The sequence below is a fragment of the Gavialis gangeticus genome, unplaced genomic scaffold (genome assembly GCF_001723915.1).
Source record: "Gavialis gangeticus isolate Ggan-Ray unplaced genomic scaffold, GavGan_comp1, whole genome shotgun sequence".
In the NCBI taxonomy this organism is placed as follows: domain Eukaryota; kingdom Metazoa; phylum Chordata; order Crocodylia; family Gavialidae; genus Gavialis; species Gavialis gangeticus.
Genome location: NW_017729006.1, coordinates 35,895,274 through 35,909,360, shown reverse-complemented (window position 1 = coordinate 35,909,360; position 14,087 = coordinate 35,895,274). Strand labels below are relative to the sequence as shown.

General features: G+C 42.7%; 1 protein-coding gene and 1 long non-coding RNA gene across 6 annotated transcripts in view; one reads left to right on the top strand and one right to left on the bottom strand.

Moving 5' to 3' along the window:
- Positions 1–3,401, bottom strand: part of LOC109291892 — a 12,960-nt gene extending 9,559 nt beyond the window's left edge. For all 3 annotated transcript variants that reach the window (XR_002095976.1, XR_002095975.1, XR_002095977.1), the window contains exon 1: positions 3,252–3,401. This is a non-coding gene — a long non-coding RNA (uncharacterized LOC109291892). The remainder of the gene's footprint in view (positions 1–3,251) is intronic.
- TPK1 (thiamin pyrophosphokinase 1) overlaps positions 1–14,087 on the top strand; it is a 716,169-nt gene that overhangs the window by 466,655 nt on the left and 235,427 nt on the right. The gene's annotated exons all lie outside the window — the stretch shown is intronic.

Genomic DNA, 14,087 nt, shown 5'->3' with positions numbered 1-14,087 from the left:
GAGAGGGTCCAGAGGAGGGCCACTCGTATGATCAAGGGACAGCAGGGTAGGTCCTATGAGGAAAGGTTGCGGGACCTGAACCTGTTCAGCCTTCAAAAGAGAAGGCTGAGGGGGGATCTTGTGGCCTGTTATAAACTGGTTAGGGGGGATCAGCAGGCGCTGGGGGAGTCCCTGTTCCCCCGAGCGCCGCAAGGAGTGACCAGGAACAACGGTCACAAGCTGGCAGAGGGAAGGTTTAAGTTGGACATCAGGAGGCGCTACTTCACGGTCAGGGCGGCTAGGGTCTGGAACCAGCTTCCAGGTGAGGTGGTGCAGGCTCCCACCCTGGGGATTTTTAAGAGGAGGTTGGATGACCACTTTACTGGGGTCGTTTGACCCCAGTACTCTTTCCTGCCATGGCAGGGGGTCAGACTAGATGATCTGCTCAGGTCCCTTCCGACCCTAGAAACTATGGAACTATGAAACCTAGCCAAGTATGCTCTGACAGGTGCAGCTGGTTTGTGGGCCTGATCTGGCCTGCAGGGCAGACCTGCACCCCTCACCTGGCCCATCAAGCCAGATGGTTTTGATGTCCCTGCCTTACACACGTGTCTTAGCTTGCAATGGTTCAGTGTTTCTAGCTGAAGTACTACAGTGACATTTCCTTACAAGCATGAGCTCTCAGAAAAAAAAAAGACAAAGACACACACATCATTAGGAGCACATTTCTCACAAAACAGTCACTCCCTCCTTGACCTCACTCTTCCTTTGCTCAAGGGAAATTTACCCTACGCTTTTAAAAGGCAAGCTTGGGAACAAAAATTCATAACCTGGCTGGACACTAAAAACCAAGGACTTAACACTGCAATTGGCTTTATAGCACTTCTTAACCTACCTGATTTCTGAATTATTTCCACATATGAAACTTCTAATTGTTTGTCTGCTACCCCTGGAAATTTCTCTCTCCTCTCTTACAAAGTTTTTTTACTATGCTGTGCTGGTTTTTACTCCTAAGGCCTGATGAAGAATGTCTTGCATTAGAAAGCTTGTCTAGCTCTATCCAAACTATGCTGTTGGTCCAATAAAAGATACTGCCTTAAGAAATTCTTGACAATCACCTCTAAGTCATTTGTGATTTTCCCCAGGGAGCAGCTTTATTCCCTCCTTCCTGCATAAGCAAAGATTTCTATCTTATTCATTTACGAGTAGTAATTCCTTTCCTAAAGTACTAACACCAAACTGCTGTAGTGAATGTTCTGATGCACATCCCATTTCACTTTGAGGAAGTCTTATATTGTCATAAATTTAGGAATGAGGTCTTTGAACAAAAGCCTAAGCATCTTTTTATGATTTCAGTGCACAAACATCCCATATTGAAATATCAAATATTATTCTTCTGGAAACTGGGTTGGGGAATTACTTTACCACTTATTTTTTTATTCCTAGTCTGTGTGACAGAGAATCAATTTGAGCTTTTCAATGTAATCCCTTAAAAGTGCCAGACAGTCAGAAATAGGTGTCAATACTTAGCTTACATAATTAACCATGTTAAAATGTGCTGCCCACATAGAACTGGTAGGACATTTCTTCTCCAGACCCCACTTACTTCTTTGTAAGAAGGACAGAAGTATATTTGCTTGTGAACATTTTCTATGCCATCATCTTCAGATAGTAAAGAAAAGGTAATGGGCTTACTTGTATAGTACCAGAAATTTTGGGTGCTATGATTTTGCAAGTGCATTGTTTTAAAAAACCACAGGTCTCTAAACTTCAGACTGGCACAGACAAGCATTTAGATAGCTCCACTTTGCTCCCAAGAGGAAATAATAATGTGTTGATTTTCTGTCTCACTGTGAGTTCTTCATTGGCCTGTTTACTCAAATGCAAATTAAGCTTTCAGCTTGTCTGGAGAGAGTGCTCATTCTGGAGGGAATAAAAGTAAGTTCTTAACAATTGAATGTGTCATAATTTCTCATAGACGTTGTGGAGATGCTGAGCCATCATACAGAATTTGGATATATTTCCCCTTCAAACAGATCAAAAGCCAGTCTCTCCACTGAATATTTTTTTCAAGAAACCATGGAACATTTGACATTTTGCTAATTACTGCCTGGTTTATAATCTGGAGATTTATAATGATGAGAAGGTAAAACTGAAAATATTCCTAATGCTTGGACTTCTGCAACCCTAATCAATCTGCTTCTATATATGGGGATGGGACTAAAGTAGCAGGATTTCTTACTAACACAGAATGCAAGTAATGCATCCATGACTAAAATTGTTAGATCTGTTGGGGGCTGAGGCTGTTGATCCATGAACTGTTGCTAACATTGTGAGGACCTAGTAAGAACAGTTAACTTGGAGTGTCCATGTTCTTTACTTGTGGAGAGGATTCAGGGTGCAACATTAGTAGCAATAATAACACCTAGCTTTGCTGCCCATGAGTTCTCTGACCAAGTCAAACTCTGCTTTTCTGAAGTCCAGGGTCCTTATTCTGCTGCTCTCCATCCTTCCTCTCCTCAGGATCCTGAACTCAGTCATCTCATGGTCGCTGCTGCCCAAGTTGCCATCTACCAGTACATTCCCCACCTATTCTTCCCTGTTTGTGAGCACTAGGTCAAAAAGAGCATGGCCCCTAGTTGACTGCTCCAGGACTTGCACCAGGAAATTGTCCCCAGAACTCTCCAAAAACTTCCTGGATTCCCTGTACACTGCTGCGTTGCCCTCCCAGCAGATGTCAGGGTGATTGAAGTCCCCCAAAAGAACCAGGGCCTGTGATAGGGAAACTTTGGCTAGCTGTTTGAAGCAAGCCTCATCTACCACTTCCTTCTGGTCTGGTAGTCTATAGCAGACCCCCACCATGACATCACCCTTGTTGCTCTCTCCTCTGACCCTAACCCAGAGACTTTCAACAGGGCTATCTCCAGTTTCATACTGGAGCTCTGAGCAAACATATGGCTCTTTTACATAAAGTGCAACTCCTCCTCCCCTTTTCCCCGCCTGTCCTTCCTGAACAGTTTGTACTCATCCATGACAGTGCTCCAGTCATGCCGGCTATCCCACCAAGTCTGTATTATTCCAATCACATCATAGTTCCATGACTATGCAAGGACTTCCACTTCATCCTCTTTGTTTTCCAGGCTCTATGCATTTATGTCTAGGCACCTGAGGTAACTAGTTGATTGCCCTGATTTCTCAGGAAGAATGAAAACATCTCCCCTGTTGCCCACTCCTGCTTGCTCTTCCTCCAGGTCTCCAACTTTCCCACTTACCTCAGGGCTTTGGTCTCCATCCCCCAGCGAACCTAGTTTAAAGCCCTCCTCTCTAGGTTAGCTAGCCTGTCCGCAAAGATGCTCTTCCCTCTTTTGGTCAGGTGGATCCCGTCTCTTCCCAGCAGTTCTTCTTGGAAGATTGTCCCGTGGTCAGAGAAGCCAAAGCACTGCTGGTGACACTCTGTGCAACCAGACATTGATCTGCAGGATGCACCCACCCCAACCTAGGCCTTTTTCCTTGATTGGAAGGATCAAAGAGAACATGACCTGAGCCCCCATCCCCTTCATCTTTGCACCCAGAGTCCTGTAGTCACTCTTGATCTGCTCAGGGTCTCCCCAGGCAGTATCATTTGGTGCCCACATGGATGAGCAGCATGGGTTAGTAGTCAGAGGGCCGGATGAGTCTTCGTAATACCTCTGTGACATCTTGTATCCAAGCTCCTGGCAAGCAGGAGACTTCACAAGAAAACATGTCAGGTCAGCAATTGGCTCCCTCCATCCCCCACAGAAGTAAGTCTCCAACCACCATCACCTGTCGCTTTGTCTTCAACCACCATCACCTGTTGCTGCTGCTGCTTCTTGGTGGTGGTCATCCTTCCCACCTTGGTGAAGCCTGGCCTGTACTTCTCCACCAATGGAACGTGCTCCTCGCCCTCTGTTGCTAGGGCTATTCTCCAGACAGACTGCTGCAGATGCAGATGAAGATTTCTGCTTGCTGACAGAGGTCACAAGCTTCTAGCTTCCACCTTTCTGGGAATCCAAGTCCTCTCCCTTCTCTAGTACTGCCTCTGGCAGTTCTCCCTCTGCAGTCCCAGAGGTCTCCTCCAGCATTGAATTGATTAAGCATCCTGTGCCATGAGCAGTTCAGAGCCTTACCACCTTGTCCTGTAGCTCTCTTGCCTGTTCCTTGAGAGACACCACCAGGAGACACCACTCACACCGCAGGCACTCCCCCACCTGGCTGTCACTGGAAGGAACCTGCAACCCACAGTCCCCACAGCACCAAACTTGGACCTGGGTGGATGCCTCTATGGTGAACGGTCCTGTCTGAACAGAAACCTCACAGGTATAGGCAGAGGCAGCAATCACTCAGCAGTCAGCAGTCACTCAGCTAGCAACACACTCAGCTTTTCAGAGCAACACCTCACTCACACAGACAGTCTACCAAACAACACTCAGCAAACCAAAGTGTCTCGGTCACTTAACTTCCCTGGGCAGGATCTGATGCCTGGCTTCTCGTCCCTTTCCCCTTCCTCCTTTCCTGCCTCTTGCTGCCTCAAACTGCTGGCATACTGTTTGCCCTGTTTGCTGCCCCTGTTTGGTAGCTCCCTCATCACTTGGGAAGTCTCCTTTTATACCCTTCTGGACCTGGACTGGCTCTGCCCCTTGTTAGGGCTTGTGTCAGGCACAGGTAGCAGTTACTCAGCAATCACTCAGCAATTCACTTACTTCAATCTAAGACATCCCTGAATTTAAGATGACCCCTCAATAGTTACATTCTATATATGGAGAATCAGTAAATTTCTTTACAATTTTCCAAGTATAGAACTAATTACTGGAAGATTGTTGAAATTTACCCTCCCCCATGGCTGCTGCAGCAGAGAAAGCAGTGGCTGTAGGAGATCAGATAGCTGAGGGCGGGGCTCAGGTGGCTTCCTTGTCCTCTGCTCCCCCTTTCCTCCCCCTGCAGCCTTCCTGCCCTCCCCCATGCCCAGCTCCCCACAGTCTCTTCCCCTCACCTCCATTCCCCATAGTATCTGCCCCTTTCCCCCCACTCCTCACAGTCTCTGCCTCTTCTCCCCCTCTCCCTCTAGCTGTCAGATGGTGCTGGGGCTGCTTCCTGCTGGGTCACAGAACAGAGTATGTGTAAGCAGAGCTCCACAGTTTCCATGTGCTTCCTGCCCGGGAAGGTGTCTAGCCCAAGCTGAAGCCAAGCTGTGCCTGACAGTAAGCGGGGGGACAGAAACTGCAGAGGGCAAACAGAGCAGGCAAGCAGCTCCTTTGAGTTTGACTCTGGCCCTGACCCAGGCACAGCACCATCCTGCTCCCTTCCTCCCCCTCCCACTTTGCAAATCTAAGATGAGGGGTCTTTTCCCCTGGGTTGATTTAAGTAAATACAGTAACCCAAAGGGCATAGTTTGGTCCACTCACAGGTGCTTATTACAAGTGTTCCCCTCTGCCTGATCCATAAAGGGTGCATCTACATGTGCATTTAAGTGCAACTAAATGTAATGTGCATTAAGGTAATGTGCATTAAGTGATTTTGGCAGATGTCTACATGTGCAGGGACTGGGCACTAAAGTTAGTGCCAAGTTCCTGCAGCCCCACCATGTGCCTGTAGTGGCTGAGCAGACCCAGCACTAAAGTTAGTGATGTGTTACATCTACACGTGCATTACTGTGCTTTAACTAATCGCACCTAAATTTGTTACATGCATTTGCAGGTATCAAATTTAGGCTCAGTTAGCCTCATTTCACCATTTTTAATGCGCATTAAGGGCATGCACATGTAAACACATGTCCATAATGTGCGTTAAATTAGGTTGATGCGCATTAACGCGTCTCTTGTAGACACACCCAAAGGGTAAGAGTTGTTACACACCTAAGCTCATTCACTCAACCTGTAGCAGCTCTTGTTTCTAGTTCTAGGAGTCCCCATAGTGTTGATTATGAAAGCAGCCATCACAAAGGCATTGTTACTTTTAAGAAATATTGTTTTAAGCAAAGAGTCCAAATGCAGAGGAGAATCTAAGAAGGTGCATTCGAGCAACAGCAAACGAGGTGTAACCTCATCCCCTTACCACAGTTCTGGATCCACCCAGGTCCAAATGCAGTATCTTCTCCTTAAACCACCAGTGAGTTATACAGTCATTAGCAGTAGCACATGACAGTCAAGTCCTCAGAGGTAATGCAATCCAAATTTTCTTCTTCCGCTGGTATATGTATCATGGTTTTTGCCACTGTTTTATTGTGATGTTGATTGATTCCAAATACTGTTGGGTTTTGTTATTAAATTCAGTCAATACTGCCCCCAGCTAATACCTTTCATAGCACACAGATGTCTTTTACTAAGAGCCCAGCTGATACATCTCAAATAAACTTGTGTGTAAACTATGAATGCATAGGCTATTTATAATTTAGCTTTTGAAAAATTATAGGTAATATCTGCTTGCATACAAGTGATTATTCATTGTCATTTGGTATGTTGAAAAAATGATGGTTCACTTTATATTAAATGTAAAATGGTATTTTCTTTTTTTCTGGTATTTATTTAAGCCTTAATTCTGAGACTATTTATAAATCTGCCTAACTACTCATGTGACTAGTCCCCGTCAAGTCAATGGAACTATTTGTGTAAGTCTAAGAAGTCAGTGTTTAAAGGGAGAGAGCCTTGCATTATAAGCTCTGCAGAACAGAGTTTGGGAGGAAGCTCTCACAGAGGGGAAGGGACACCTACAGCAATCTTTATTATCTGTATCAGTGTCTTATCTGTAGGAAGACCACATCCAGTGTCTTATCCTGTGAACTTTCCAAATCAGACACCAGCATAAAAATAAAATTTCCCTTTTCCAAGGGCAGAGCAAGTCATGCAAAGCATGTCAGTCTGTTCAGAATTGGCTGTAATTGGTACTAGTGCAAGCTCTTACATTCTTTTACCTGCAGTTGAGGGGTACTCAAAACTGTGTGAAATTATTTCCTTCCTTAGAAATCATCAAAGAAAATGTGAAGAATTGCTGGTCATTACCACTGAATGCCCCACTGCTCAAAAAAAACAAAAGGCAAGAAGAACAGGAGAAATAGCATTTGGAAGAACTCTCTTTTCCATGTAGCTGAAATGATTACAGAAAAATAAGAATCATAAAACCCCACAATATCCTGTCATAGATAATGGATATAGTTTTTGATGAGATTATTATAGATTTGTGCATGTATACTTGTTCATATAAATACAGTAGATATATAAAACTAGCAACATAAAAACTAAGACTCTCCAGACATATCTAGCTTTAGGCTAATACTCAAATATTCCTCAACTTATTTTTTTTCTTTTTAGAGTATATTCTTACATACAAGGAGTGAGTTACATAATTCAAGTAGAGTGTTACCGAATAAAGAACATTTTGCTGTGTTTCATTATGTATTCATAATGTGTTCTCCAGAAAGGAACATGATTTTTGAAGAGGGAGTTATTAAACATAATGTTATAACTGTTATGCATAGAGGAATAAGATGAATGGATGGAGAAGAATGACTTGAGTATAGTTATAAGTCATGTGAGAGCAGTGTTTTGTGCCACTGTTTTATTACTATTCTGGGGAAAAGCAACATAATGATATCTACTGGAAAATATTTGAATGCCACCCCACTTGAATTATAGTTCTTGCCAAATTTGATCAATGCTTCTACTGGTTAAAAGGGGTGTTTGCACTTTGTCATATTCAATTTCTGGGCAGTTTGCCCGAATATACTGTAAACTAAAGCATTGGCCCTGGACAGAAGTACAAAAGGTGTATTTTTTTGTAAACTGTATTTTAAAAAGTGAGTCCAAATTAATTCTAAAATTGATAATAAAACACTCCAGTCTCTTTTTATATATGCAGTGCTTAAAGAGACACCTATCCCTGAAATAACTATACCTAATGCTAGGATTACAGCATTATCTGTTGACTTTGTTGAGACTACATAGAAGTTTCCAGTATGGCAGGTACATAATATTTCCAGGACATAAGTCAAGGGCATAGTCTGTACTATTAGAGACACTTTGGGCATCTCCAAACAAGTACCTAGCTTTTTGCTAAAACTAAGTTGTCAGATAGAGAAGTTCTGTAGCTTTCTTAAAAAGGCAGCTTTTCATAAGTATATACAAAATGTGTGTATATTAATTAAAACACTTGAGCTTTTTATGGTGTTTGCCAAAATGCAGCATGTGTACAAAGTGTCTTTTTTAATTTCCTAAAAATGAATTTAGTTAGTAAAAGTTAATTTGATCACTTGAACCTGTGAACATCTTCATCTCATGTCTCTACACCACATTTGACTATTTTGTTACACATACTTGTGCTCATGTATTGTACTTTGTAAGATCTTTCATTGTATGTGTGCCTTCAAGCAATGGGCATTGCAGCAGGTGTTGCATAGTCTGAGGCTGTGAGCCTCAGGCACAGGTAGTTGAACCAATGGTATAGCCCCCACTTCTTCATTAGTTCCTTGGAGCATTCAACTCCATTATGTAGGCAGTTGAGACATTGCCACCTTTGCCATAGTTTGTCAGCCCCTGGTGGTAAGGACTCAGCTGCTGAAATGTCCATTTTTCCACCATCAGGTATTTTCTTCAGCCTTTCATTCCACATCTATAGTCATGTCTCCTTGGGCATGGCATCAAGAGGTTGGGTGCTGGTCTGGAAATTCCTGCGTGACATCAGAGATTTGTGCACTGTGGGATGGTCATACAGCAGGTGTCTCGCATCTTCAGTTTGTCTCAATTGTTCTGTCCTGGTGGCAGAATTATGCCAGCCAGCAGATACACACTGTTTAGGCAGGTAAGCTTCAGACATCCTGTGATGCATCAGCAGCTATCATTCAAAATGGGGTCATGGTGCCCACCGTGCACAGATCTCTCCCATACAGGGCATGCATACTCAGCAGAGGAGAAGCTGAAAACCAGAGCAGTGGTTCAGATGGTTGAGGGGCTAGCTTCCCATTTGGAGTTGGTGAGCTTATGTAAAATATTGTTCTGAGTGCTCACCTTAGCTTTTGTCCTTGTGATGTGTTCTTCGTACAAGAGGGTTCAATCAAGGATGACTCCAAGGTAAAGTAGATTTGGACAGTATGATAGTGGAGGTCCCAGACTATGTAATGGTGAGCTGGCAGTTGGCCTCATTGTTTTTCAGATGGAAGGCACATACTTGTGTTTTCACTGGGTTGACACATAATTAGTTTTTTTATTATGGTACAAGGTTAGGCCAATTAGCGCCTCAGGGGTTTTTCAACATGATCAAAGCCTGTATCTTGGGCTGTTATGCACAGGTCATCTGCATAGATGAAATGTTTTGTTTCTAAATCAATCGGCTGGTCATTTGTATAGGTGTTATATAACAGAGTTGCAAGTATGCTTCCTTGTGGGAGGCCATTAATCTGTCACCTCCATCTGCTTCACTTCCCATCCAGTTTGACAAAAAAAAGTCTATTTTCAAACAGGGTTCATATCAGCTCTGTAAGGTGTAGATCTTTTTTTCATTTCCAGGGTCTTGTGGAGTCATTGGTGATTAACTGTATCTTAAGTGGCTGTTAGGTCAGTGAACACAGCTCCAGTAATTTGGCCTCTTCCAAAACCATCTTCAATATGTTGAGTTAGATTAAGCAGCTGGTTCACTGTTGATTTTCCAGGGCGAAAGCCACCCTGTTTGGGGATTAGGTGTTTATCCACGCATAGGGCAAGCCAGTTCAGTGTCAGTCATTTGTACAATTTGTATGTGCAGCATAGCAGACAGATAAGTCTGAACCTCTTTGAGTCCGATGGATCTTTCCCTGGCTTTAGAAGTACCACTACCTGAGCATGTCCCCATATCTAGAATTTTTTGACTGGCTGTGCATGAGTTATATAGGCAGACAAGCCATTATTGAGTCTGGGATCCAAATGGCTTGATTCGTTCATTAAGTCATCAAAGCCAGCTGCCTTCCCAGTCTTCAGTGCATTAATACCATCATTCGGCTCTGTCATTAAGTAGGGACTTGTAGAACCCAGGTCTTTGGGGTACTCGTAACTTTCCGGTCTGAGGGGTTTTTTTGCTTGTTTTGGGGCTTTTTACATTAAGAAGCATCTGGTGAGCAGTTTGATTAGCGGTGACATTATGATGTTGATCTACCTTTCATGGGTTGTCATGTAGCTTACATTTTGTCACCCGTGCCTTTTTACTATTATGCGTTGTATCAGTTGACTCAATCAGGGTCTGCCAGGATTTTCTGCATTCTTCTGTGATAGTTAACATGAGCGCCTTGCCCATAGCAGTGGTGTTTGTGGAAAGAGGGTCTAATTCATACGGTTGTCTGCAGTCTTTATATAAGCCAGTGGTTTGCGGAGTGAGGCCTAGGGTGTAATTCATGCAGCAGCTCCACGGTTATTCCTGGCAGATTTCTTACAGCTTTTATGAATTAGTCATAGTTCTCAGGCAATGCTTTGTTGCTCTTGAGTGTGGCATCAAGGTGTTCTGAAAAGCCTTTCTAGTTTGCCTTTTTAAGGTTGAAATGTTGGCAGAATGGCACTGTTATAAGTCGTACCGTGGCTTTGATCTGAATGCCAATTGATTGATGTTGGGAATGTGGGATGGGGTCTAATGCTATCTTATTACTTAGCCCAGCAGCGGTGTTGCTGGTGTATATAAGGTTTGGGTTGTATCCTTGTTTCCAGCAGCCACTGTTGAATGATTTAGGTAGCTTTGAGTCATGGATCCAACCCAGTTGGTATGGATCCAACCAGGCCTCTATTGCTTCACTGTTTTTATTGTCTCATTGTAGCCGCATTGCGTGCTGTGACTGTTAAAGTCATCAGTGATCACCCATGGTTTGTTCCGAGTGATCTCTGACATATCTGTAAAGGTGAAACCCATGTGAGATGGTTTGTAGACTGAAGTGATTATGATTCCATTGAGCTTGATGGTCAGGATTTTAATGTTGTTTTCTTCAGTCTTTGCTGTAGAAATTATGACTGTTCCAGTTTTAACAAATATGACATCTCCAAATCACTTGTGTGATCTTTCAGTCACCATGGTCACTCCATTTACTGAAGGGTGATTATTATGAGGCCCCCAGTGTGGCTCTTGTAAGCACAAGACATCAAACTGGACTTTCTCACGTAGATTTACATACAATCAGTTCTTTTTTCACTCTTGAAAGCCTTTCAAAGTTAGCAGACAGTACTGTTAATGCTGGCCCTGAGGGTGGCTTATGTCTACTTTCGTCACAAGGCATTCTGATTGGTTATAGTTGGTCAATTTGTAGAGTCAAAATTGTTGTTTGGAGTGTTAGTAGAACTGCAGTTATTACCTGATAGGGGTCACAAAGTCAATGCCCCCCTTCTACTATGGCTGTCATGATAAACCTGTGATGTCAAGCAGGGAAATTCAGATCTTGATACCTCTTAATTTAACTCCTGATATTAGGATTGTTACATGTGTGCACATATTTCTATATATTTATGTATTTCTTGAAGACTTTACATTGAGCCAAATGCTCCATATAAGTTACACTGGTGAAAATAAGGTCAAACTACTGTACATGCTACTCCTGGTCTGCGTCTAGGCACCTTAAAGCCACCTAGACCTAGACTGGGTGTGCTGAATGCTTGTTCACACCCGGTGCATGTAAGTAAAAGAATATGGAATATATGCAGTTGTGTAGTTTTACTAACATGAGTTTAAGTACAACCAAATTACAAATTCATTAGATTACTCTATAGTATAGTTAAAGATTACTGGTACTGCTTATAATGCTAGAAAATGTCTTAATAGTCAGCAAGCAAGCCAAATGTATATATAGTGCATTCTTATTGGTTACATAGTCATTAAAGTTTAAGAGCTTAAAAGACATGTCAAAACTTCATGTCAAGCTGAAAAACAGTGCCTTGACATGTCTTAGTTTGGCAGCTCTTATTGGCACTGCTGGCATATGTCACTGTAGTCAAGAAAAAATCCACTAGTCCCTTGTGCTTCCAGTATCTGTGCTTATAATTTTCTTCCTTCCTCCTTGCTATACTTGTTGTTTTCCAAAGCATTATACCCTTTTCTTTCACCTGATCTACCAAAATTTGACTTATTTTAATTGTATTGAATTTTACTTCGATTGGATTACTTACTAAGCTCTGAACTTTCTCCAGTTTCTGGGTATTTTAGATTTGAGCTTGTGATATAAGGCCACAGCTACTATTATTTTATTCACTAACAAATGAATTTGCTTTTGTGTTGTCTTAAAACCATATAGTTGCTGTGCTATGAATAGCAAAAGCCAAACATGGTTTGACTTGTGTTCCACTTAGCGGTATCCACTGGATATATAGGACAAATTGAAAAATATCCAGAAGATAAACTTAGTAAAATCTAGGGCAAAATGTTGGCAAAGTGAAAAATAACATCAGAGATACTGTTAGGGGAAAAGGAGCCAAAGGGTCGAGGAGAAAAGCCAAAGAAAACATTTATTTATTTTTTTATATATATATATATATCCAGTGGAAGCTGCAAGTCAAACCATGTTTGGCTTTTGTTATTCAGAGAGAGAGAGAGAGAGATATGAAGAGAGAGAGAGAATAAACAGCAGTTACTATGTTTGGAATTGTTTAACATGTTATATATATATCCATATTGTGTGCGTGTGTGTGCGCGTGCACGTGCATGCCCATTTTGGTACTTACAGACGGTGCACTGGAGACACGAAAGCTTGCATGAGTAGACCGAGCAGGTTCAGTGGGCTGTGCACTGGTGAAGCCAGTACACGGCAACACGCATGTCACCATTCTAGATGTGTAAGGGCTTGTAGGTTACAAAAATGTACCCAGCTAGAAACCCATAACCAATAAGTGTTAGGCAGTGGAGAAGGAATCTCCTATGTTTCATTCCCAATAACTGAGTGGTTAGGGCACACATTCAAGGAAGTGGCAGAGCTGTGTTATAGGCTCCCCTTGGCTAGAATGGGTTTGAATGTGTGTGTCTGACTTCCTGGCATAGTGCTTTAACACTATGCTAGAGGACAGGAATTATCCAGTCCTTCCTCTAGCTCTCCTTTTAAGGTTGGTCCCTTGGACAATCAAGAGAAGGAGTTATATGGGGCTAAAAGGAAGTGAGTAGAGTGTGCCTCAGTCAGATGGCTTCTGTCCTGAAAGGAGAAGGCCCTAGACTCTAGCCTAGACCTTTGCTAGCAAATGGGACAGAAACTTCACCACTGTGGTGCCCACCATATATCTGATCCAATGACTACTATATGCAAAGGACAGTGGCTCAGCTTGAAAAGGAAGACTGGAAAGGAGACTGGATAATGCCTAACCTGTAGCCTGGTGATTCAAGCACTGCTGGAAAGTCAAAAAGGTGCAAGTTCAAAGCTCCTTTGGATAAGGACACCCTACAATCCAAATCTCCTGCTTCATACCATTCAGCTTTTGAAGCTAAAACACTGAAGGCTCCTCTTCCTCCTCACTTTTTCCCAGACTGTGCTCCGGTAAGCACAGACCAGACCTGCATACAGGCCTAGTCTGTGAGTGGCCTACTACACATGCTCAATTTACACGCACACATGCTTCTGTGTCCACGAGTAATAGAGTAGCCTTTGCTGTGCTCTGTTGCAAGTTGTGCATAGGTTCCCAAAATGCCACTTGTACAGGTAGAAAGCTGACATTTAGGTGTTCAAAGGGAAATAGAATTCTGTCCGTCCTTCTATAATATATACAATATAGATTAAAATATATGCTGTGGATATAATATAACGTGCTTATACCATACATTTTGTCGAAGTTTACCGTCATGTCACAGCAAAATAAAAACCAGCAGGGCAGAAAGTTTGTCAATGTAACGTAAGTAAGATAAAGAAAGATGTGATATCTGTACAGTAAAAAGCATGTGAAAGTTGCACATTTAGATTATTTCAGGTATTGAAATTGTGGGGGGTTTTTTAGGGTCTTCTACATGGGAACAAATCCTATGTAGGATTTAGGAGTAAGGATTTAGTTAGGGAGCTTCTGGAGGGGCTGGACGTTTTTAAGTCAGCCGGCCTGGATGATCTTCACCCTAGAGTCCTAAAGGAACTGGCTGGGGTCATTGCAAGTCCCCTGGCGCGGCTTTATGAACACTCGTGG